The sequence below is a fragment of the Panthera tigris genome, chromosome C1 (genome assembly GCF_018350195.1).
Source record: "Panthera tigris isolate Pti1 chromosome C1, P.tigris_Pti1_mat1.1, whole genome shotgun sequence".
Classification (NCBI taxonomy): Eukaryota; Metazoa; Chordata; class Mammalia; order Carnivora; family Felidae; genus Panthera; species Panthera tigris.
Window position 1 is genome coordinate 15,602,737 of NC_056667.1, and position 25,433 is coordinate 15,628,169.

Sequence of the window (25,433 nt, forward strand, 5' to 3'; positions counted from 1 at the left end):
CAAGCCCTGCATCAGGCTCTGTGCTGACAGCTCAGAGCCTGGAGCCTCCTTCGGATTCTGTGTCTCCCTCGCTCTCTGCCCCTCCCCCACTCACACTCTGTCTCTCAAAAAAATAAATGTTTAAATAGATAGATAGATAAAAGTAGCAATACCTGGGACCCACATCAGAATCTCCTGAGTGTAGAGTTTGAAATCTGTATCTTAACATGCTTCCCAGATGTTCTAATGCAGCAGGCCCACTGAGAGAAAATCTATGCTCTTTACATATAATGGGATATTTTGCCGAAAAAACAATATTACAGAAATATACCTTCTGAGGCCTACTGGTCATGTTTTATTGCTTAGGATAAAAAGTAGTTTGCAAAATAGTATAGGAGTATATCTTCCTTGTTTTGTTTTTGTATTCTCTGGTTTTCCACAATAAGCATTGATTGCTTTGGTAAAAGGCAATGAAATATAAGAAGGAATGGAAAGGAAAAAAAAGAAGAAGAAGGAGAAGGAATGGAAGCAAAGCCTTACAGGGCCGGAAATGGGATAACTCAAATACTTCTTGGTGTGATCATTGTGTGTTTAGGTGGAAAGATTGGATTTCACTCACTCTATCCTTCAAAGGTTGTATTGACCCCCTCTATGCGCCCTGCCTGAATTAGGGGCTGGTGCGCAGGCACAGATGCGGTCTCACTCTAGTGGGCACAGAGTCAAGTCAAGAGACAGACATTAATCAAGTCATTGTGTGAATGAGCAGAATTACAGCCTAGACTAAATTTCTGGCAGGAAAGAAACATGGGGTTTTTTTTAGAGAGTTTACCATAAGACTTGACCTAGACTCCAGGGTCTCCAGGGTCATGTAGGATCTCACTGAGGAGGTGATCTCTGAGGTGAGATCTAAAGGGTGAAGAGTAGTTAACTAGGTGAAGGAGTGGAGGTGGAAAGGAGAGCAGTCCAGACAGAGCAGGAACAGCATATGCAAGGGCCCAGGGGTGGGAGGGAGTCCAGTGGATTTGAAGAACTGAAAAATAGGGCCAGAGTGCAAAGAAGTGTGTAAGTAGGGGCCCTAAGAGAGGCTGGGGAATTACCAGGGGCCAGAACATGAAGGCCTTGCAGGCTGTGTTAAGGTTTGGGGTCTTGGTCCAAAGAGCAACGGGAAGCCATCAGTGTTTCAAATGTGGAGATGTCCTAATCAGATCTGCATTGTGACGTGACCACCCTGACTGCTGTGTGGCGAAAAGCCTGGAGGGGGTCCCTGAGACAACGCCGGGAGACCACACAGGATGGTTACGGTCATGTTTCTTCATAAAAGCCTAGGCCGGAGATGATGGTACCTGGAGTAGTGTTGGATAGAGGTTGATAGAATGGGCGGTACCTGGCGATGGACTGCATATTGAGGTGAGCGCGAGAGAGGTTTCCAGGATGACTCGCAGGCTGATGGTGGGAAGGATCCTTAGACAATCAGGTTGGGGGAGATTACGAGTCGGATTGGACAGGCTGGGTTTGAGGTATGCTTGAGACACCCAGGTGGAGATGTGGTACAAGTGGCTGGATGTACTGACCTGGGGTTCAGAGGAGGAGCTAGGTTAGAATGGGGTCCTCAGTCTTGGCATTGCTGACAGTTGAGGCTGGGTAATTGTCACGAGGGCTGTCGTGTTCACTGCGGGATGTTTAACGGCATCCCTGGCCTCTGCCCACTAGATGGCAGCACCTTCCCGAGCTGTGGCAACCCCCCAAGTCTCCAGACGTTTCGCTGAAGGTCCCTTGGAGCATCCAGTCACCGGGGTTGAGACACCCTTGGCTAGAGGTGTTCGGGAGTCATCAGCACCTACGGGGGTGTGGCCACGATTGCCCAGGGCGAGAGTGCGAGACGGAAGAAGAGGGTCCAGGACCCAGTGCTGAGGAGTGCCGGCCGCAGGCGCAGGAGGCCAGGTCAGGAGGTGGGAAGAGGACCGCAAGGCAAAAAACTCTCAAGTGAGGGAGTGCTTCCAGAAGGAGCGTGTAGCCTACAGTGTTATGTGCTGCTGAGGGAGCGTGAGTGCCCTGAGCCTGAGCCGTGTCCACTGAGCTTGGTGACTTGGACAGTGTGGTGACCTCAGGGTGCTTTGGTGGAGCTGAACCCAAATGGCCAGGCCACAGAAGATAGAGGAGGAAGCAGGGAAATGAGTGCAGTGAGAGCAGACAGCTCTTCCGGAACTGTTGCCAGGAGGAGAAATAGTGGGGAGAAACAGGAGGGTGGCTTGAGTTGAGGGCTGGGAGTGGGGGAGGTGGAGGTTGTTTGCAGGTACTTTTAAGATGAGAAAGACTTAAGCATGTCAGACATGCGGGGACAGTCCGGCTCAGAGGGCAGAATGTGCTGCACAGAGGCAATAATTAGATGAAGACAGGAAGGAATGGGACCAGGGGGCTGGGCCGACTGGCCAGTGGTGGGCGGTGGGAGGGGGAGCCGGGGAAGGCGGCAGGGGTGGGGAGTTTTGCCTATTTTGTGGGTGATGTGAGGGTCCCCAGCTGAGGGGGCAGGCCTGCAGGCTGTGTTTGTGGAAGGAGTGCTGAAGACGTGGGGCAAATGGAGAACCTTGATAGGGTGGATACCAGGTTGCGGAAAGTGGGAGAGAGGGTTTAAGGAGACATATTTAAAGAGCCGGTGCAGTTCTGGATCCTGAGGAAGGGGCAGGTTATGAGCTGCTCTCCTTGTTATCCATTGTCTGGGGTCCAAAACTGGCTCTACCCTTTAGTTCAGTGGCATACCGTCTCAGTGTCTTAGTTTCCAATCTGTAAAATGGGGATGATACCAGAACCTACCCCGTAAGTTTGTGGTGAAGATTCGATTCGATAAAGTGCGTCGAGTTCCTACAACTTGAAAGAGCACCAGGGGTGACCCCATTGGCATCCCTGGGCCTGGAAAACCCAGCAGGTGTTACAACAGACTGACCAGCAAGGGGCAGCATGTCCATGCAGGAAAGCACTGGGAGCTTGCCTTTAGGTCAAGGCACCTAAGCCAGCAACGACGCAGGCCCAGGCTAGCATGGATCCCCATCTGGTGGGGAAGAAGGTTAGAGTGTGGTGGGGTGCCCCAGCTCAGGTGGGATGGGGAGCAAGCAGTGTGAGGGCTCACGGAGTGTCTCTGGGAAGAGGAAGGACAGCTTTGTGGGCAGAAAGGAGCAATAGCCTTGATGCGCCAAAAGGAAAACAGACGAATTCATACTGGCTGTTTTCCTGTGCCCAAAGCCAGACTATGCTGGGTGACCACGGATGTTCTGGGCAGAACAGGATGAAGAACGCAGTCTAGCTTAAGAAGTAGCCTTGCTGGATATCTGGCTGGCTCGGTCGGTGAAGCATGTGACACTTGATCTCAAGGTTGTGGGTTTCAGCCCCACATTGGGTGTAAAGATTATTTAAAAATAAAATCGAAGCGGAAGGAGGAAGGAGGAAGGAGGAAGGAGGAAGGAGGAAGAAGGAAGAGGAGGAGGAGGAGGAAGGAGGAAGGAGGAAGGAGGAAGAAGGAAGAAGAAGAGGAGGAGGAGGAGGAGGAGGAAGGGGGAAGGAGGAAGAAGGAAGACGAAGAGGAGGTGGAGGAGGAGGAGGAGGAGGAAGAAAAGGAGGAAAAGGAGTTCAGCTGAGCCTGGGGACGGGAAGGGAACTATGCTGACTTGAAGAGGGCAGAGTTCAGCCTGGGAGTTGGGGAGTGAAATGGCTGTCAGGGATTTGCAAGCTAGGAGTTAGAAAGCAGAGTGGGAACATGAGACAGAGAAGCCAGATTTGGGGGCCGGGGGCGGGGGGAGGGGTGGTGGTCTAACAGAGGAAGGATGGAGAGAACCAATCAGACTCCGGGAGGCCCAGGGCCCCAGACACAACCTTCTGGCAGAGTCTCAGACCCAGTAGCCAGAGAGCCAGGCTGAGCAGGCCTCACCTGGCCTGAAGTCCTCCCCTGCTTTAATGAAGCCTCTGTAGAGCCAGGGAGGTCCTGGGTGGGGCCGCTGCCCTCCAGGCTTGATTCCCCTGCCAGGAAGTAGTAAGGCGGCCTCTTCTTTTTCCTGGTCCTTCTCCCAGGTCCTTTTGCTCCCCTGCCTGTTGTCACAGGGGACATACCACCCAGAGCCTATTCTCTCAGATATGGGGATCCATACCAGGGTGCAAACTCAGCCAAGGCTGGGATTATAAACAAGGCCAAGGCTACCCGCGTGGACCATACTCCCACCTGGTTACTCCTCTTTACCGGATTCCATTTGTGCCTGGCCTAAAACCCTAGGAGGGTGCCTGAGAATGAGATGGCCTCAACTGTTTGGGACAGGGCAGTCCTCAGGGCTGCCTGATCCCATGCCCTCATTTTACAGGGGAAGAAACCAATGCACAAGATCACAGAGGCAAAGTCTTGTGGCAAAGCAAAGACTCAAACCTGAGACCGCAGTGTTCTTTACCCTGATTGGTAGAGCTAAGAACAGATAGCCATGCAGTGCCTGGAGAACTCCTGACAGAGGAGCCCAGGCTGGGTGTCATGTCCAAGAGGGATCTTTTTCAGGACAGAGCATGTCCCTAGCCCCCTGTGTGATCTTTGTCAAATCCATCCCTCTCTCTGGGTATCAGAGCCTCAACTCTAAAGTAGGAGGATCAGAAGAAAGGTGGGGGACAACTGTTTAACACATTTTATTACGTGGTATAATCTTACTTTCAAAATTGGAAAAACGAACAAGAAAAGAAAATTACAGGTTGATTTTACCTATGAACATGAAGATACAAATCCTAAATAAAATACTGGCTGATTGAATCCTTTTTTTTTTTTTTTTTAAATCATGGCCAAATGGGGTTTATTAGAGATAAGAAAGGAGAATTAACAATCAGAAAATTCATCCATTAGGGGCACCTGGGTGGCTCAGTGGGTCCAAATCTTGATTTCGACTCAGGTCATGACCTCTCGTTCATGAAATCAAGCCCCATGATGGGCCCTGAGCTGACAGCATGGAGCCTGCCTGGGATTCTCTCTCTCCCTATCTCTCTCTGTCCCTCCCCCTGAGCCACCCAGTCACTCCTAGGGCAAATACAGTCTTAATGGACAAACTTTAGGTGCCTCTAGGATCACAGACAACGCAAAGATAACTTGGTTTCACAGCTACTATTAATTTAGCCCTGGGGTTGTAGCTGAAATTACAAAGAAAAAGAAAAGAAGTGGGAGAACTGGAAGATAAGAGGTAACACTGTCATTATGTACAGAGTATATAGTCATCTACAAAAAAAAAATGCAATAATTACACAATAAAAGACTTACCTATAAGAATTCATAGCATTTTTCCATATCAGCAATAACCAACTGGAAAATATAAAGGAAAATAAAATACCTAAGTATCTAGGGAATTTGCTTCTTCTTCCTTTTTTTTCTTTTCCCTTTCCTTCCCAAAAAATCCAGCCCTAGAGCCATTAGATGGGGCACAAGGTGACATCTGTGCAGAGGGGTGGCCTATTGCGGTCTTGGGGCCCAAGTGGGGCAAGGAGGATCCAGCATGGGGGAAGCTTGGCATGAGATGTCAGAGCCTGAGCAGAGTGAAGAGAATGACATATATTCTCTTGTTCTCTCCACTGAGGGCGGGGAGGGGGGGGGCCGGGGAGGGGGAGGGCAATAATACTCCAGTAGCAATGAGCACTCCTAGTACTCAGATCTTGGCTTCTAAAGATCATTCTCCACTAGGGGCACCTGGGCGGCTCCATCGGTTAGGTGTCCAACTTCGGCTCAGGTCATGATCTCACAGTTGGTGAGTTCGAGCCCCATGTCGGACACTGTGCTGACAGCTCAGAGACTGGAGCCTGCTTCACATTCTGTGTCTCTCTCTTGCCCCTGACCCACTTATGCATGCTCTGTCTGTCTGTCTCTCTCTCTCCTCCCCAAAAATAAACATAAAAAAATATTTAAACATAGGGGCACCTGGGTGGCTCAGCCATGAGCCACCTGGGTGAGATCAGTCATGATCTCACGGGTTTGTGAGTACGAGCTCTGCTTCGGGCTCTGCACTGACAGTGTGGAGCCTGCTTGGAATTCTCTCTCTCTCTCTCTCTCTCTCTCTCTCTCTCTCTCTCTCTCTCTCTCACGTGTGCATGTGTTCCCTCTCTCTCTGCCCCTCCTGTGCTCTCTCTCTCTCAACATAAACTTAAAAACAATTTTTTAAACATCTTTAAACATAAATAAATAAATATCATTCTCCACTAACAGGAACCAGGTCTCCTTGGATGAATGACTGATTTCAGGATTGGGGCAAAGAAAGTAGAAAATAAACATAGCTCATGTTGTCATAAGAGAAAGCAAGGAAGTGCTCAGAGAATGATGAGACGTGTCAAACGGACATGTCCAACCTGGAAGGGCTCCCCCACAAAAATGAGACAATTTGAAAGCAAAATAAGTATTAGTGATACACTGAATAAAATAGAAAACCCATGACTCTATATTGCTACAACTAAATACATGAATAAATTGAAAGTTTGGTAAAAATAGAATATATATGGGCACCTGGGTGGCTCAGTCGGTTAAGTGTCAGACTCAATTTTGCTCAGGTCATGATCTCGCGGTTTCATGGGTTCAAGCCCCACATCAGGCTGTGTGCTGACAGTGCACAGCCTGCTTGAGATTCTCTCTCTCCCTCTCTCTTTCTGCCTCTCCCCTATTCATGCTCTCTCTCAAAATAAATAAACTTTAAAAAAGAATATATATTTTTTATTTATTTAAAAGTTTACTTATTTATTTTGAGAGAGACAGAGATAGCATGAGTGGGGAGGGGCAGGAGGAGAGAGAGAGAGAGACAGAGAGAGAGAGAAAGAGACAGAGAGAGATCCTAAGCAGGCTCCAAGCTGCCAGTGCAGAGCTGGACTTGGGGCTTGAACTCACTAAACTATGAGATCGTTTCCTGGGCTGAAACCAAGAGTTGTATCCTCAACCGACTGAGCCACCCAAATGTCCCAAGAATATTCATATACTTGAAAGAAAAATTTTTTTAATGTTTATTTTTTATGTTTAAGAGAGAGAGAGCGAGCGAGCAGGGGAGGGGCAGAGAGAGAGACACACACACAGAATCCGAAGCAGTCTCCAGGCTCTGAACTGTCAGCACAGAGCCCAATGCGGGAGCTCGAACTCACGAACTGTGAGATCATGACCTCAGCTGAAGTTGGATACTCAACCAATTTAGCCACCCAGGAGCCCCTAGAATATTTATATACTTTTAAAGAACCACTCCACAAAATACTTTCAATTACAAAGGGAAAAAGAACAGCTTGCCAGTGGCAACACCTGGCAGATACCGCCTTAATCAGATGATCAAAGTAAACACCGTTAGCAATGGGACAAATCGAAATTGTGTGCCATCTGATAGGATGCCATGGGAAGGATACAGCATTGTTACTGTGATGTTCCTGCCAAAGATGCACAATCTGAATCTAATTGTGAGGAAATATCAGACAAACCTAAATTCAGGGACATTCTGTGAAATAATGTGAAAAAACAAACTTGTCTGTGCTCTCCAAAAGTATCAGGGTCATGTAAGTTAAAGAAAGACTGAGGAACTGTTCCAAACCAAAGGAAATTAAAAAGACATAAAAACCAAACTCAAGGTGTGGTCTGAACACGTGATTCCTTTCACCATGAAGAATGTTATTGAGGGGGGCACTGGGGTGGCTCAGTCGGTTGAGCACCCGACCCTTGATTTCAGCTCAGATCATGATCCCAGGGTTGTGGGATGGAGCCCCGCCTTGGGCTTCAACCTGAGCATGGAGCCTGCTTAAGATCCTCTCTCTCTTTAACAAAAAAAAAAAAAAAAAAAAAAAAAAAAAAAAAAAAAAAAAAAAAAAAAAGAAAAGAAAAGAAAGAAGCAAGCAAGCAAGCGAGGGAGGGGCACCTGGGAGGTGGCTCAGGTGGTTGAGCATCTGACTTCAGCTCAGGTCATGATTTCACGGTTCTTGAGTTCAAGCCCCACTGACAGCTAACAGCAGCTTCAGATCCTATATCTCCCTCTCTCTGACTCACCCCCATTCTTGCTCTCTCTCTCAAAAATAAAACAGGGGAGCCTGGGGGGCTCAGTCGCTTAAGCATCTGACTTCAACTCGGGTCATGATCTCAGGGTTCATGAGTTTGAGCCCCACATTGCGATCTGTGCTGATAGCTCAGAGCCTGGAGTCTGCTTTGGTTTCTGTGTCTCCCTCTCTCTCTGCCCCTCCCCTGCTCGTGGGTTATCTTTCTCACTCTCAAAATTTCAAAAATTAATAAACATTAAAAGATAATTTAAAAATAAATAAAACATTAAAAAAAAAAGATTCTCTCTCTACCTCTTCCCCTCTTCCCTGCTTGTACTCTCTCTAAAAAAAAAAAAAAAAAAAAAGGGAGAGAGAGATTGAGAGAGAGAGAGAGAGAGAGGCACCTGAGTGGCTCAGTCAGTAGCGCATCTGACTGTTGGTTTCAGCTCAGGTCATGATCTCACAGTTCATGGGTTTGAGCCCCACGTCTGGCTCTGCTTAGCCTACCAAAGCCTGGTTGGGATTCTCTCTCTCTCTCTCTCTCTTTCTGCCCTTCCCCATGCTTGTGCTGTCTCTGTCTCTCTCAAAATAAATAAATAAAACTTTAAAAAAATGTTACTAAGATTATTGTTGAAACTTGAATAAGGTCTCAGGATGAGATGGAGATGGTAGTAATGTTTCAATGTCAATTTCCCAATTTTGATAGTTACATTGTGGCTACATGAGATTGTCCTTGTTTATAAGTACTCAATATTAAGTATGTGGGAATGATGGGGCATCAGATTGGCAACCTCAAATAGTTTACAAAGAAAACCTCTTTGTATTTTTCTTGCAACTTTCCTGTATAATTTAAATTGTTTCTAAAATTTTTAAAACCTAAACCTGACATTAAAATATCTAAAAGTTGGGGCACCTGGGTGGCTCAGTTGGTTAAGTGTCCGACTCTTGGTTCTGGCTCAAGTCATGATCTCTTGGTTCTTGGGTTCAAGCCCTGCTTCAGGTTCTGTGCTAACAATGTGGAGCCTGCTTGGGATTCTCTCTCTCTCTCTCTCTCTCTCTCTCTCTCTCTCTCTCTCTCTCTCCCTCTCTCTCTCTCTCTGCCCCTTCCTAACATGCACGTGCTCTCTCTCTCTCTCAAAATAAATAAACTTTAAAAAAATCCTTAATATCTAAAAATTAATTAAAAAAATTTTTTTTTAACATTTATTCATTTTTTGAGAGTGAGAGACATAGATCATGAGCAGGGGAGGGGCAGAGAGAGAGGGAGACACAGAATCCGAAGCAGGCTCCAGGCTCTGAGCTGTCAGCACAGGGCCCTACGCAGGGCTCGAACCCACAGACTGCGAGATCATGACCTGAGCTGAAGTCAGACGCTCAACCGACTGAGCCACCCAGGCACCCCTAAAAATTAATTTAAGGAATGGAAAAGATCCCTAGGGTGAAAGTTTTAAAATTCTATTAAAGAGGAGAGCGCCTAGGTGGTTCAGTTGGTAGAACATGCAACTCCTGGCCTTGGGGTTGTGTTCAAGCCCCACATTGGGTATAGAGATTACTTGAAAGAAAGAAAGAAAGAAAGAAAGAAAGAAAGAAAGAAAGAAAGAAAGAAAGAAAGAACTTAAAAGAAAATTCTATCAAAGGACATAAAAGAAGACATAAATTGGTACCTAATTCCATTTAGGGAGACGTAACATCATAAAGTTACTGGATCCTCTCAAATTCATCTACAAATCCAGTACCATCCCAAGCAAAATTCTACATGGACTTTGTTTAGGAGAAAACAAATGAGATTATTCTAAATTATATAGGGAAGAATGAAGCCCAGAAAGAGTCAATCTGTAAAAAAAAAAAAAAAAAAAAAAAAAAAGAACTAAATGGGAGAGGTTGTATTTCATCAGATATATAAATATAGAAAGATGGATACACAGATTATAGATATAAAGACAGATAATAGATGATAGAAAGGTAGGCAGGCAGGTAGGTAGATAGATCTGCTATAAAACAAGGATAGCACTGGGAATGCAAGCTGGTGCAGCCACTCTGGAAAACAGTGTGGAGATTTCTCAAAAAACTAAAAATAGAGCTACCCTGCAACCCAGCAATTGCACTACTAGGCATTTATCCATGGGATACAGGTGTGCTGTTTCGAAGGGACACATGCACCCCCATGTTTATAGCAGCACTATCGACAACAGCCAAAATATGGAAAGAGTCCAAACGTCCATCGATGGATGAATGGATAAAGAAGATGTGGTATATACATACAATGGAGTATTACTCGGCAATCAAAAAGAATGAAATCTTGCCATTTGCAACTACGGGGATGGAACTGGAGGGCATTATACTAAGTGAAATTAGTCAGAGAAAGACAAATATCATATGACTTCACTCATATGAGGACTTTAAGAGACAAAACAGATGAACATAAGGGAAGGGAAACAAAAATAATATAAAAACAGGGAGGGGGACAAAACAGAAGAGACTCATAAATATGGAGAACAAACTGAGGGTTACTGGAGGGGTTGTGGGAGGGGGGATGGGCTAAATGGGTAAGGGGCATTAAGGAATCTACTCTTGAAATCATTGTTGCACTATATGCTAACTAATTGGGATGTAAATTTTAAAAAATAAAAAATAAAAAATAAAATAAAAAAAAAAAAACAAGGGTAGCACCATAAATCGAAGAAGGAAGGAGCACACTTTTTAGTAGATGGCATTGGGGAAACTGGCTCACTATATTGGAAACAATGAAACAAAACTGGCTTCATACCTTTACCCACCACAAATGTAGATTTCAGATGTATGGAAGCCCTAAATGTGAATATCTTTATGATCTAGAGATGGGAAAAGTATTTCTTAAATTAGACCCAAAGCACAAGCCATAAGACAAGAAATACTGTATTTGATTATATCAAAGATTTTTGCTCAGTGAAGGACCATAAAAACAAAATTAACAGATAGAAAACTGGTAAGAGATTTTGCTATGTCTGAGGCTGACAACGGATGAATACTTAGAGTGTACATGGAACTCTTGCAAATCAACAAGAAAAGGAACTAAAACATTGGGGAAAATGAGCAAAGGATATGAATAGGCAACTCACAGAAGGGAAATCCAAATGACTAACAAGATGTGAAGAGATGCTTAGATGCATACATAATCAGAGACACACAAAGTAAAGCATCAGTGAGATGCCATTTCACATCCATCAGGCTGGCAAAAACAACAGAGCTGGACAATGCCGATCATTGGGGAAGACTTAGGGAAACACCCACCCTTGTGAATTGCGAGTGGGAATAGAGAACAATCAGGTAGTATGCAAGTGAAATTAAGCATGCATGTACCCCAATGACCCAATACTGAGTTGATATCTGTGTAGATGGAATAATGGTCCCAATTTTTCACCCCACGTCCTTGTCATAGCCTCAAGATGGGCAAAGAATTTCCCCAGCCCTTGATGTTGGGCTTGGCCATGTGAATTGCTTTGACCAATAATGTGTTAGCAAGTGAGACACATGTGGATGCATGAAAAAGACTTATGCATTTGAGCTTGTGCTTTTACACTTGTGCCATCACCATGGGAACACTGGAGTAGCCCCCTGCCCTTCCAGCCTAGGCTGGAGACGTGCCTGAGAATTAAATGAATATAAGAAGAAGAGAAAACACATGAAGAGCCACTGCTGCAACTCCATTTGGACACGTAGGGTCAACAGTGCTTTGCGCACAGAACTCAGAACTTTGCACAGAGCCAGAACTCACTCTGGGATTTTCACTTATGCAAACAAAAGGTCTCTGCTTAAGGCAATATGATTTTGGCTCTTCTGTCACTAAAACAGAGTCCAGATGAATTCATCTCCCTTTGCAGTATTTTAACTACAACCAAACTGAATTACTTATTATTCCTTAAATATTCAGCGTCTCTTTGCTCTCACTCAAATTCAATGTAACTAATACTTTTATGAGCATATATCAGTTCAAAGATAGAAGTTTCTAGAAATAGATACTACCAAGAGCAACTGGCTGGCTCAGTCAGTGGAGCATGCAACTCTTGATCTTGGGGTTATGGGTTCGAGTCCCAGGTTGGGTGCAGAGATTACTTAAAAAAATAAATAGAAATAAGAACTTAAAAAAAAAAAAAAAAAGGTTCTACCTGGCACATGTTCTGTCATGATCTAGCCTATGGTAGATATGACCTACTCAATTTTATTAATTCTTTCAAAGAACCAATTAGCATTGTTGATTTGCATTTCTGCTCTTTACTATTATTTTCTTTAGTTGATTATTCTTAGACTTTTTTAATATTGGATATTGTTCTTTTTTTAATTTTATTTTTTAAATTTACATCCAAATTAGTTAGCATATAGTGCAACAATGATTTCAAGAGTAGATTCCTTAATGCCCCTTACCCATTTAGCCCATCCCCCCTCCCACAACCCTTCCAGTAACCCTCTGTTTGTTCTCCATATTTAAGAGTCTCTTATGTTTTGTCCCTCTCCCTGTTTTTATATTATTTTTGCTTCCTTTCCCTTATGTTCATCTGTTCTGTGTCTTAAAGTCCTCATATGAGTGAAGTCATATGATATTTGTCTTTCTCTGACTGACTAATTTCGCTTAGCATGATACCCTCTAGTTCCATCCATGTAGTTGCAAATGGCAAGATTTCATTCTTTTTGATTGCTGGGTGGTAATACTCCATTGTGTGTGTGTGTGTGTGTGTGTGTGTGTGTGTGTATACACACCACATCTTCTTTATCCATTCATCTATCAATAGACATTTGGGCTCTTTCCATACTTTGGCTGTTGTCGATAGTGCTGCTATAAACATGGGGGTGCATGTGTCCCTTCGAAACAGCATAACTGTATCCCTTGGATAAATACCAAGTAGTGCAATTGCTGGGCCGCAGGGTAGTCTATTTTTAACTTTTTGAGGAACCTCCATACTGTTTTCCAGAGTGGCTGCACCAGCTTGCGTTCCCACCAACAATGCAAAAGAGATCCTCTTACTCTGCATCCTTGCCAACATCTGTTGTTGCCTGAGTTGTTCATGTTAGCCATTCTGACAGGTGTGAGGTGGTATCTCATTGTGGTTTTGATTTGTATTTCCTTGACAATGACTGATGTTGAGCATTTTTTCATGTGTCGGTTGGCCATCTGGATGTCTTCTTTGGAGAAGTGTCTATTCATGTCTTTTGCCCATTTTTTCACTGGATTATTTGGTTTTTGGGTGTTGAGCTTGATAAGTTCTTTATAGATTTTGGATACTAACCCCTTATCTGATATGTCATTTGCAAACATCTTCTCCCATTCCGTCATTTGCCTTTTAGCTTTGCTGATTGTTTCCTTTGCTGTGCAGAAGATTTTTATTTTGATGAGGTCCCAGTAGTTCACCTTTGCCTTTTGTCTCCCTTGCCTCTGGAGACCTGTTGAGTAAGAAGTTGCTGCGGCCAAGATCAAAGACGTTTTTGCCTGCTTTCTCCTCGAGGGTTTTGATGGCTTCCTGTCTTACGTTTAGGTCTTTCATCCATTTTGAGTTTATTTTTGTGTCTGGTGTAAGAAAGTGGTCCAGGTTCATTCTTCTGCATGTCGCTGTCCAGTTTTCCTAGCACAGCTTGCTGAAGAGACTGTCTTTATTCCATTGGATATTATTTCCTACTTTGTCAAAGATTAGTTGGCCATACGTTTGTGGGTCCCTTTCTGGGTTCTCTATTCTGCTCCATTGATCTGAGTGTCTGCTTTTGTGCCACTATTATTTTCTTTTTTCCGTAGGCTTGATTTGCTGTTTATTTCAGCCTCTTGAGATGGACACTTTAATCATTATTTTTCAAGCCTTTCTCCTTTTCTAGCATATACATTTTAAGGCTACAAATTTTCCCCTAACAGTTGTGGTAGCTACATCCCACACGTTTTGGTATGTCGTATCTTTTTTTTTCTTTTAAAGTTTTTTGTTTTTGTTTTCTTTTCTTTTTGAGCAGGGGAGGGGCAGAGAGAGAGGGAGAGAGAGAATCCCAAGCAGGCTCCATGCTGTCAGCACAGAGCCCAAGGTGGGGCTTGAACTCATGAACTGTGAGATCATGACCTGAGCCGAAATCAAGAGTCGGACACTTAACCAGCTGAGCCACCCAGGCACCCCAGTATGTCATATCTTCATTATCATTTAGTTCAAATGTTTTTTTTCTTTTTAATTTCCATTTTGATTTCTTCTTTGACCAGTGTAATGTTTAACTCCAGGCAATTGGGGATTTTCTATTTTTCTTTTGCTGTTGATTATAATTTTGTTCCCTTTATGACTACAGAATATAGTCTGAATAATTCCAATCTTTTGAAATGTGTTGTCTTTTTTTATAGCCCAGTTTATGGTTGATTTGGATAAATGTTGCATGCCTACTTGAAAATGCGTGAATTTTGAGTTCTCAGGCCAAATTCGTTTAGCAGACATCACTAATTGATCACAGCCCTTCTACCATTATATCTCAGAGACAACGTCAGAATCCTTCTTGATGCAGGGCTCCAAGCAGTCACTATCAATTGATAGGAATAGGCACTCCATATGGAACCTATTTCCTGCCTGTACAGTGTCGGGATTAGCGGCAAGGTGTCAGTGCTTGTCTTCAAATCCCAGCTCCTCCGCCTTCTAGCTGTGTGATCTCGGGCAAGTTGACCTAACCTCTTTGATTCTTAGAGTCTGGTCTGAAAAATGCTAATAGCTCCCTTGCTACCTGCAGCTGTGAAATGAAATGAGAATGAAGTGTTTCGCTCAGTGCAGATCATCTCGTAAACACCCTCTAGCCAGACATATCGGTGCCTGCCCAGATTCTAAACTCTTCCACCTTTCCAGCTGGGGTTCTGCTCACTCTTCAAGGCCCTGGTAGAATCAATCCCTCCTCTGGGAAGCTGTTGATACTGAGCCTCTGCTCATTCTTGTTTTGGCTGTCTGGCAAGTAAACTCTGGTTCCTATTCTAGAGGAATCCCTTCCTTAGGAGTCATGGCAGGAAATGGAAATGCCTCTCATTTTAAAGGCAAAAATCTTTAGATGTGTGTTTTCCCAGCGTCCTTTGCAGATTGGGCATTGTCATGGGACGCTGATTCTGCCAATCAGACATTCCTGCTTGGAATTCAAAGCAGAGACAGAAAGACAGTGCCCCGTGGGTTGCAGCAGCAGCTGGGAGGAAATGGCCTTTGTCATCTGGTGTCCTTTGTGGATGAGGATTAACACTGCAGGCTGTGGCTTTGGGGCTGGGCTGTTACTCACCTGACCACTTCCATGGGTGATTTTGGTGGTGAAGGGGTTCAAGACAGCCCATCTGCTCCTGAATGTGCCACTTTGGCAGTGGATTATTTAGAGCTGAAGGCACTTGAGACCCTGCAGGCTGAAAAGAAACTTGTCCCTCCTGTAGCCACATAGAAGAATCTAAATTGGGGGTCTTTCCTAGAATAAGGATTTTAACAAAGATAGATGTAATCTCAGTGACCCATCTGTATGGCACCGCAAACATCTAATTACCAAACATCTACTCTTCTCACTGCCCTGGAAAGGGCATTACCCTTTGAGCCGAGATCCCAGACTTCTACTCCCTTCTCCTTAGTTCAGAACGACAAGTATATCTCATTCCGCCTGTTTTTGGAATTTCCGTGTCTGTGTGGTTTCCCTGTACGTAGTCTATTCTTTCTCCTGTTAATCTGTTTCATGTCAATTTGATTCTTAGTCCAGCTGGAAGGGCTCTTGAAGGAGGACAGGAATTCTTGATTCCCGACAGTGGCTTCTTGGCCCAGAGGTCTGTAAGCCTGGTTCTCCCACATACCAATACCCTGGAACAAACCCAACACCCTTCCAACAAGTTCCCTTGCTGCCAGAGTCAGTTTCTGTCATAACCAAGATCCCCTCTGCTAGGCCTTCCTTCCTCCTCCTTTTCTCTCACCTCTAAGGCTCCTGTGGCACCAAGGGTTTCCCCACTCCCTGCAGCCAGGAAGCCCTGGCTTTGACCACAGCCATGTCATTTTATGCCCCTACAACAAGCTCAAAGTCCTCTATCCAAAACTCGATGGGCCAGAGGTCATTCAGAATTCAAAAACTTTCAGATTTTAGAAAGGTGATTTGGTGCTTATTCTGGGGCCAAATCCAGTATGTTCATAATAAATGGCTTATCCCACTAAGATTATAAATAGCTTGGTGTCAGTTCAGATTAGGTTTTTGCTATCAATGACTTTTGATTGCAAACTTACAAAAACACTTTGGAGTTTTCAGAGCTATATAAATTTCAGACTGCAGATTAAGGGATTGTAGATATGTAGAAAAAAAAACTTAAAAAACAAAAACTCTACCAACGAAACTTAAAGATCTAATTTGCTTTATTAAATGATTCATGAACCATGCAGCATCCTATCCGGCAAGTAGAAGAGTGCTCCAAGGAGTTTTACAAAATATAACTTTTTTGCAGGAAGCAAAGGGGCAAGAAAGTTGTAAGCAGAAGAAAAGAAAGGTTTATTCCAGCAAGATCACCTTCCCTTAGGAAAAAGAGCAGGAGGGGGTTACTTATCATGCAGATTACCTCTTCAGCCTTTGGGGAAAGGAGAGGGCCCAGGTGATAGGTAACTTCAAGAGTGCTTATCAGAAAATTCCTGATTGATAGGTTAAGATTTATTTTTCAGGGGGAAGTTGAAAGTGCAATTAGGTTAAGTACTAAGCTCTGGTTTGGTGATTGGGCCTGGCCCAAGAGAAACCATTTGGGATCTGTGGTTTTCTTTTTTCTTTCTTTCTTTCTTTTTTTTTTTTTTAACATTTATTTATTATTGAGAGACAGAGAAAGACAGAGCATGAGCAGGGGAGGGGCTGAGAGACGAGGAGACAAAGAATCCGAAGCAGGCTCCAGGCTCCCGAGCCGTCAGCACAGAGCCCGACGCGGGCTCACAAACCGCGAGATCATGACCTGAGCCGATGTCTGACGCCCAGCCTACAGAGCCACCCAGGCTCCCCTGTGGTTTTAACAAAGCTTAATGGCCAGTATTAGCTGGCATTTATTAAATACCTACTGTGTGCCAGGAAATGTGCTGGCAATCCTCACCTCCATGCTATGAAGTAGGTGTGATTTTTATATCCATTTACAGCTGAGAAAACAGAGTCTTAAACATGAGCATAAGAGCAGAAGCTATCTGACTTTGGGAAGAGATGTTATTTTATTTTAATGTTTTTATTTATTTTTGAGAGAGAGAGAGAGAGAGAGAGAGAGAGAGAGAGAGCACGAGCAGGGGAGGGGCAGAGAGAGTAGGAGACACAGAATCCGAAGCAGGCTCCAGGCTCTGAGCTGTCAGCACAAAGCCCGATGAGGGCTCGAACTTATGACCTGAGCCTAAGTCAGATGTTTAACGGACTGAGCCACCCAGGTGCCCCAAGAGATATTATTTTAATGGATGAGAAAATGGGAGGCTCAGAGAGGTGAACTGATTTGCCCTGGGTCACAAAGCAAGAAATTCACAGGACAGAATCCGGAACCGTCCTGCAGTCTCCCTTTGAAAGAGAGCATTCCAGTGCCCGTAGGGGTCCAGTCCAGCCCACTTCTACTCCCCCGCCTCCAACCTCCTCCCCCCACCTTGCCTCTCTCCTGCTACCTAGAGCCTCACCTCACCTTTGCTCTACTCTATCCCAAATCTGGTAACCCGGATTTGGCAGGCACAGGAAGGATGTGCCAGCTGCCTACCCCTCCCAACCCCACAACTGTTCAAACAAAAGATAATGCAAATACCTTCTCAGGAACAACCACGAGCAAATGTCTACGCTTCCCTGACCGACTGGTTATAAACATGCAAATGTCTGGGTCATTTCAATTTATTGACTCCTGGGCTTGGCTATTTCTGGCCACTTTCTCCTTCACTACTCCCAAGCCCCACCCCCGATTTCCAATATCTTTTGAATCAGTGGTTCCCAGACTGGGGGTTTCACAAACCTGTGTGCCAGCAAAACAAAAAGAAGCAGGGGGTGGATGTAGAATTGCCATTAAGGGCGTTAAAAACCACAATTCCTGGCAACCTAGCTCTACCCTTCCAGAAACTCGAGACATTTAACATCAGCATAGGGGCACACTTAACTTCACCGAAGAGTCACAACACTTGTTCTTTGTTCTTTTGTTGCCGCTGACACAAAGAAGCCACAGTTGCCAGGATGGCTATCCTGGTCCCCCAGCAGATGGCTGACCATTTGACACTGGAAACTCCTCAAAATAAGAAGCTGGGCTGGTTAACCTGCAGTCTCAGCCAGCCCATCTTTGTTCACTCTAGAGCAACCCTGGCTGCCTATAATTATGGCTCGTTTTGTGCTAGGACCAAAGATAGGAGCCTTCCATAGAGCAAGAGGCAATTACTATTCTCAGCCTCATTTTACAAGTGACAGCAGGGATTTAAATGTGAGTCTTTCTAGCTCCCAAACCACTACCCTGTAATACCTCTCCGAGAAATGGGGATGAACAGGGGTACGCAGAGCATCGCATACTATGCACATACCTCACTGTAGGGAGAGAGGACTCTGGGAACAAAGTGTTGAACAAGCAGAACAGACTGTTGGGAAAAGGATCTAGAAGCTGGATCTAGAAGTTGCCCAGTGTAGGGCTGGAACTAAGAACCATGAGATCCTGACCTGAGCCAAAGTCAAGAGTCGGACACTTAACCCACTGAGCTACCAAGGCGCCCCTGCATGGGGAATTCTTTGCCATGTTATCATTACTATCCCTCTGTTGAAAGGAAGAGTGATACAAGAAACTGTGGAGGCTGCTGTTAGGCTACGGGCTTGAGCAATGGAAACCTAAGTAAGTTAAAAGGCCCACAGTGACCCCCTAGCTGAATGCGAATAGGCTCCTTAGGTGACCCGCCTCAAGGTATCTATAGGCCCTAGTTGATCAGTGGGCTACTGAAAACCAGGCACAGGTACCAAAAAAGGAAAATTCCACATGTTACCGTACCTCCTCACTCCCCCCTTAACTGTACTCCTCACCACTGCCTCCCAGCAGGCAGTCTCTCCTTTGCTGTCCGGCCTGCACTGCCTTCTTGTGGTGTATTCAACAAATTTCTATCGCCTTTGTTCCGCCTCAGGTGAATTCTTTCACCACCCACGCTGCTGGCTTCCACCTGATCCGGCTGCCCCACGGAAACCCCGATATACGTTTCACCACGTTTTACCATTTGCGAATATTTTACCACATTTGCTTTATCTCCATACATGTCAGCACTGGTCAGTAGGAATTTCTAGGATGATGGAAATGCTTTATTCCTGCACCGTCCAATACAGTAGCCACTAGTCGCATGTGGTTACTGAGCTCTTAAAATGTGGTTAGTGTAACTGAGGAACCGAGTTCTTTATTTTTAATTAACGAAACTGTAAAGAGCTACATGTGGCTAGTGGCTACCGCTTTGGATGGCACAGCTCTATGTGAACACGTTTTAATTTTTTTCTTTTAAGAGAGTGCGAGTAGGAGAGAGGGGCAGAGGGAGAGAGAGAGAATCTTAAGCAGGCGCCACACTCCGAGTGAAGCCCGACACGGGGCTCGATCCCACGACCCTGGGATCGCGACCTGAGCCAAAATCGAGTTGGACACTCAACTGACTGAGACACCCAGGCGCCCCTTGTTGCAAATTGCTATATTATACACATGAAACTGATACAACACTGTATGCTAATTATACTGGAATTAAAATAAAAAACCTTTTTTCAATGTTTACTTATTTTTGAGAAAGAGAGAGCACAAGTGAGGTAGGGCAGAGAGATAGACACACACACAGACTCTGAAGCAGGCTCCAGGCTCTGAGCTGTCAGTGCAGAGCCAGAGGCAGGGCTTGAACTCACCAACTGTGAGATGATGACCTGAGCTAAAGTCAGAAGTTTAACACACTGAGCCACCCAGGTGTCCCTAAAATTAAAAACCTAATTAAAAATAAATGGGGTACCTGGGTGGCTCAGTTGGTTAGGCAGCTGACTCTCGATTTGGCCCAGGTCATCTCACAGCTCATGAGATCGAGCTCCAGGTTAGGCTCTGCACTGACAGCATGGAGCCTGCTTGAGATTCTTTCTCTCTCTGTCCCTCCCCTGCTCATGTGTTCTCTCTCTCAAAATTATACAAATAAACTTAAAAAACAAGCTTAATGAAAAAGAAAAGAAGTTGCAGACATCATGACGCTTAAATACTTAAGTTTATATATCTTCAGAACAAGGACATTTGCCTATATAACTAGGGTACCAATTTCATACCTGAGAATTTTTTTTATAACAAGTTTATTGAGATACAATTCACATACCATACAATTCACTCACTTCAAGTTCACAATTCAGTGTATTCACAGAGGTGTGAAACTGTAGGGGTCTAGGGCAGGCTGCCCCAAGACGAGCCATTCCGGCATAAAGATTATTTTGAGTTAAAAGTAATATCCCCCCCAAAGTAATAAAAACCCAGCAGATGCAGGAAAAGCTCTCTGCCTCCCCCTCAACTGCCTAAATTTATGTTGGAAAGGAGAGCCTGTACCAGGAAGAGAGCTATAAAAAGAGACTCCCTTTACCTAAGAAACTTATCTGCATAATAGAGAAACTTTTTCCAAACATCTCCCTTCACCTTCTTGCTAATGGTCTTCCTCCCCTTTGTATCCACAGCCCCCTACCCCTCTCCTTAGCTCACATAAACTTCATGTTACCTCACTGTCTTTGGAATTTCTTATCTGTGTGGATTTCTTATTCTGTGTGTACTTGTGCCTGTTAAATTTTATTTTCTCCTATTAATCTGTCTCAGGTCAATTTGATTCTAAGTCCAGTTAGAAGGACGAAAGGGCAGAGGGAGGTCTTCCTCCCCGGCAAAACTGTCACCACAATCAATTTTAGAACATTTTTATCACCCTAAAAAGAAACCTGTGCTCATTAGCAGTGACTCCCCATCTCCTTCTCCAATCCCCAATTCCTCCCTCAACCCCAGCCCTAGGCAACTACCAACCTACTTTCTGTTGTTATGAATTTGCCTGTTTGGGACATCCATAAATGGAATTACACAGTATGTGGCCCTTTGTGACTGGCTTGTCTTACAAAGCAGAACGTTCTTGAGGTCCATCCCTGTTGTAGCAAGCCTCAGACCATCATTCCTTTTTACTATCACTAGTGAGGTAAAATGCATATGACGTGAAATTCGCCACTTGAACCCGTACAATCCAGTGGCTTCCAGTAAACTCACAATTGCCGGGCAACCAAAACTACTTTCTAGTTCCAGAACATTTTCATCACTCGCAAACCCACAAACGAATCCCTAGATCCATCAGGCAGTCCCACCCTGTTCCCCCACCCCACCCCAGCTCTAGGCAACCACTAATCTGCTGTCTCTGTGAGCCCTTTTTCACCTTTGTGGGTCACAGAAATGGTATCATGCAGTATGTGGCTTTTATGCCTGCCTCCTTTTACTTACCACGTTCAGCATAATGTCTTCAAGTTCAATCCAGCTTGTAGAGTGTATCGGGACTTTGTTCTGTTATGGCTGAGTAATATTCCCTTGCATAAATGTACCACATTTTGTTTATACATTCATGAGCTGGTGGACATTTGCACCGTTTCCACCCTTTGGCTATTGAGAATAATGGTGCGATGAACATGTGTGTAAGTTTTTGTTTGAACATCTGTTTTCGATTCTCTTGAATTACTCATCAGATCCTAATTCTATGCTTAACTTTTTGATTAACTGCCAAACTGTTTTCCAAGCAGCTGCACCATTTTGTATGTCCCACAAGCAATGTGTGAGGGTTCCAACTCTCTGCATCCTTACACTTGTTATTTTCTGTCTTTTTCTTGACAGCCATCCTGGTGGGTATGAAGTGGCACCTCACTGTGGTTTTGATTTAAATTTCCCTAACGACTAATGATGCCGAGCATCATTTAATGTTACTGGCCCTGTATATCTTCTCTGGAGAAATGTCAATTTAGGGGTGCCTGGGTGGCTCAGTCGGTTAAGCATCCGACTCTTGCTTTCAGTTCAGGTCATGATCTCACGGCTTCGTGGGTTTGAGCCCTGCATTGGTCTGCGCTGGCAGTGTGGACAGAGCCTGCTTTGAATTCTCTTTCTCTCTGCCCCTCTTCCACTTGCGCTGTCTCTCTCTCAAAATAAAAAAAATAAACTTAAAAAAAAGAAAGAAATGTTTATTTAAGCCCTTTGCCCATTTTTAAAATTGGGTTGTTTTCCTTTTTGTTGTTGCACAGTAAGTATTCTTTATACAGCATTCTGAATACTAGACCTCTATCAGATACATGATTTTCTCCCATTCTGTGGGTTGTCTTTTCACTTTCTTCATGGCCTCCTTTGATGCCTAAAAGTTTTTCATGTTGATGAGGTCCAGTTTATCTACTTTTTCTTTTGTTGCTTATACGTTTGGTATCATACCTAAGAATTTACTGCCAAATCAAGGTCATGAAGATTGACCCCTATGTTTTCTTCCAGGAATTTTATGCCTTTAACTCTTACATTTGGGCCTTTGATCCATTTTCAGTTAATTTTTGTACATGATGTGAGGGAAGGATTCAACTTCATTCTTTTGCATGTAGATACCCAGTTTTCCCAGCACCATTTATTTGTTGAAAAGACTCTTCTTTCCCCTACTGAATGGTTCTGGCACTCTTGGAAAAAAAATCAGTTAACCATAAATTTATGGGTTTATTTCTGGACTCTCAGTTCTATTCCACTGTTCTCTGTCAGTCCTTATGCCAATACCACACTGTCTTGAACAATACAGTTCTGCAGTATGTTTTGAAATCAAGACTTGAGTCTTCCAACTTTGTTCTTTTTCAAGATTGCTTTGGCTATTCTGGGTCCCTTGAGTTTCCATATACATTTTAGGATCAGCTTGTTGATTTCTGCAAAAATGGTTGGAATGTTTCTAGGAAATGCAATCTTTAGATCTGGGGAGTTTTGCCACCTTATAAATATTAAGTCTTCCAAACCATGAACATGAGACGTTTTTCTATTTATTTAGGGGTTAATTTCTTTCAACAATGTTTCATAGTATTTATGTATGTATGCCATTTTTCTTTCTTTTAAATTTTTTATTTGAGAGAGAGAGAGAGAGAGAGAGAGAGAGAATGAACTGGGGAGAGGGGCAAAAGGAGAGAGAGTGAGAGTAAGGGAGAGAGAGAAAGAGAGAGAGAGAGAGAGAGAGAGAGAGAGAGAGAGAGAGAGAGAATCCCAAGCAGGCTCCACACTTAGCATGGAGCCCAACATGGGGCTCAATCCCATGACCCTGGGGTCATGACCTGAGCTGAAATTGAGAGCTGGACACTAAACCGACTGAGCCACCCAGGCATCCCATTATTTTCTTTCTTAAGTTCTGTGCCCAACATGGGGCTTGAACCCACAACCCTGAGATCAAGAGTCACATGTTCTGCCCACTGAGCCAACCAGGTGCCCCTGTTTTGTAGTTTTTAGTGTATAAGTCTTGCACTCCCTTGGTTAAATTTATCCCTAAGTATTTTATTCTTTTTGATGATAATGTAAATGGGATTATTTAATTAACTTCACTTTTGGATTATTTATTGCTTAGTGCATATAAATACTATTTATGTTTGTATAGTAGTATTTTATATTGTATTTTGTTTTTATCCTACAAAACTGTATCCTGCTAAACTTGTTTATTAGTTCTAATAGTTTTTTAGTGGATTCCTTAAGATTTTCTATATACAAGATCATGACATTTGAGAATAGAGATAGTTTTATTTCTTCCTTTCCAATCTGGATGCCTTTTATTTCTTTTTCTTGCCTAACTGCTCTACCCAGAACCCCCGGAACAATGTTGAATAGAAGTGGTGAGAGCAGACATCCTTGTCTTTTCCTGATCTTAGGGAGGAAAGCATCACCAATATACCAGCTGGGAGTTTTTCAGAGATGCCCTTTGTCAGACTGAGGAAAGTTCTCTTCTCATTAGTTTGTTGAGTGTTTTTCTCATGAAAGGATGTTAGATCTTTTGGACTGCTTTTTCTTTTTTGCATCCATTGAGATGATCCTGTAGTTTTGTTCCTTTATTGTATTGATATGGTAAATTTAATTGATTGGTTTTTGTATGTTAAACCAATCTTGAATTCCTGGGATAAGTCCCACTTGGTTATAACATATTCAGTTTGTATTTGGTTTGCTGTTTCCTTGAGGATTTTTGCATTTACATTCACAAGGGATATTGGCTTTGTAGTTTTCTTATGTCTTCATCTGGCTTTGGTATCAGGGTTATACTAGTCTCAAAGAATGAACTGAGAAGAGTTCCCTCCTCTACTTTTTGGAAGTGTTTTAAAAAGACTGCTGTTAATTCTTCCTTAACCAGCTGATATAATTCACCAGTAAGCCATCTAGTCCTGAGCTTTATATGTTGGCAATTTTTTGACTACTGGTTTATTCTCTTTACTTGTTATATGTCTATTCAGATTTTCTTTTTCTTCTCTTTTCTTTTTTTTCTTTTAACTTCAGTTTTGGGGGCGCCTGGGTGGCTCAGTTGGTTGGGTGACCAACTTCGGCTCAGGTCATGATCTCGCAGTTTGTGAGTTACAGCCCTGCGTCGGTCTCCGTGCTGACAGCTTGGAGCCTGGAGCCTGCTTCGGATTCTGGGTTTCCCTCTCTCTCTGCCCCTCCCCTACTCTTGCTCTGTCTCTGTCTCAAAAATAAATAAAACATTAAAAAGAAATTTTTTTAAATTCAGTTTTTGTAGTTTGAGTCTTTTTGTTTTTTTAAAAAAAATTTTAATGTTTATTTTTGAGAGAGAGAGGGAGAGAAAAAGTGTGAGTGGGGGAGGGGCAGAGAGAGGAGGAGACAAAGAATCCAAAGCAGGCTCCAGGTTCTGAGCTCAGAGCTGTCAGCGCAGTCACCCAGATGCCCCAATCCTTTTTATCTTTGTAAAATACTCCCCATGTTAATTTCTGATTTTAATAATTTGAGTCTTCTCTTTTTTTTTTCTTGGTCCGTTTAGCTAACGGTTTGTCAACCTTTTCACAAAACGGATCTTCTTGGGGCGCCTGGGTGGCTCAGTTAGTTAAGCATCTGACTTCAGCTCAGCTCATGATTTCATGGTTCATGATGTTTGCAAGGTTCGTGAGTTCCAGCTGGATGCGGACAGCAGAGAGCCCTGTCAGTGCAGAACCTGCTTCAGATCCTATCCCTCTTTCTCTCTGTTTCTCCCTCACTCTCTATCAATAAGAAAGAAAGAAAGAAAGAAAGAAAGAAAGAAAGAAAGAAAGAAAGAAAGAAAGAAATTTTTTAAGTAAAAAAATTTAATTGAAATTTAAAAAAAAATTTTAAAAACATGTTGGTCTCAAAGAACCAAATTTTGGTTTCATTGATTCTATTGTTTTTTTTTTTTCATCCTATTTTTTCTTTCTTTTTTAATCTCCACTCTAATTATTTCCTTCTTTATACTTGCTTTGGAGTTAGTTTGTTCCTTTTTTCTAGTTCTTTAAGGTGGAATATTAGGTTATTGATTTGA

At 43.6% G+C, this 25,433-nt stretch overlaps 1 protein-coding gene across 1 annotated transcript in view; it reads left to right on the plus strand.

Annotated features, from left to right (window-relative positions):
- Positions 1-1,843: 1,843 nt before the first annotated feature.
- The window catches only part of ALPL (alkaline phosphatase, biomineralization associated), a 97,721-nt gene continuing 74,131 nt past the window's right edge, over positions 1,844-25,433 (plus strand). The window contains exon 1 of the mRNA XM_042996282.1: positions 1,844-1,920. The gene's annotated coding sequence lies outside the window, so the exon portion shown is untranslated. The remainder of the gene's footprint in view (positions 1,921-25,433) is intronic.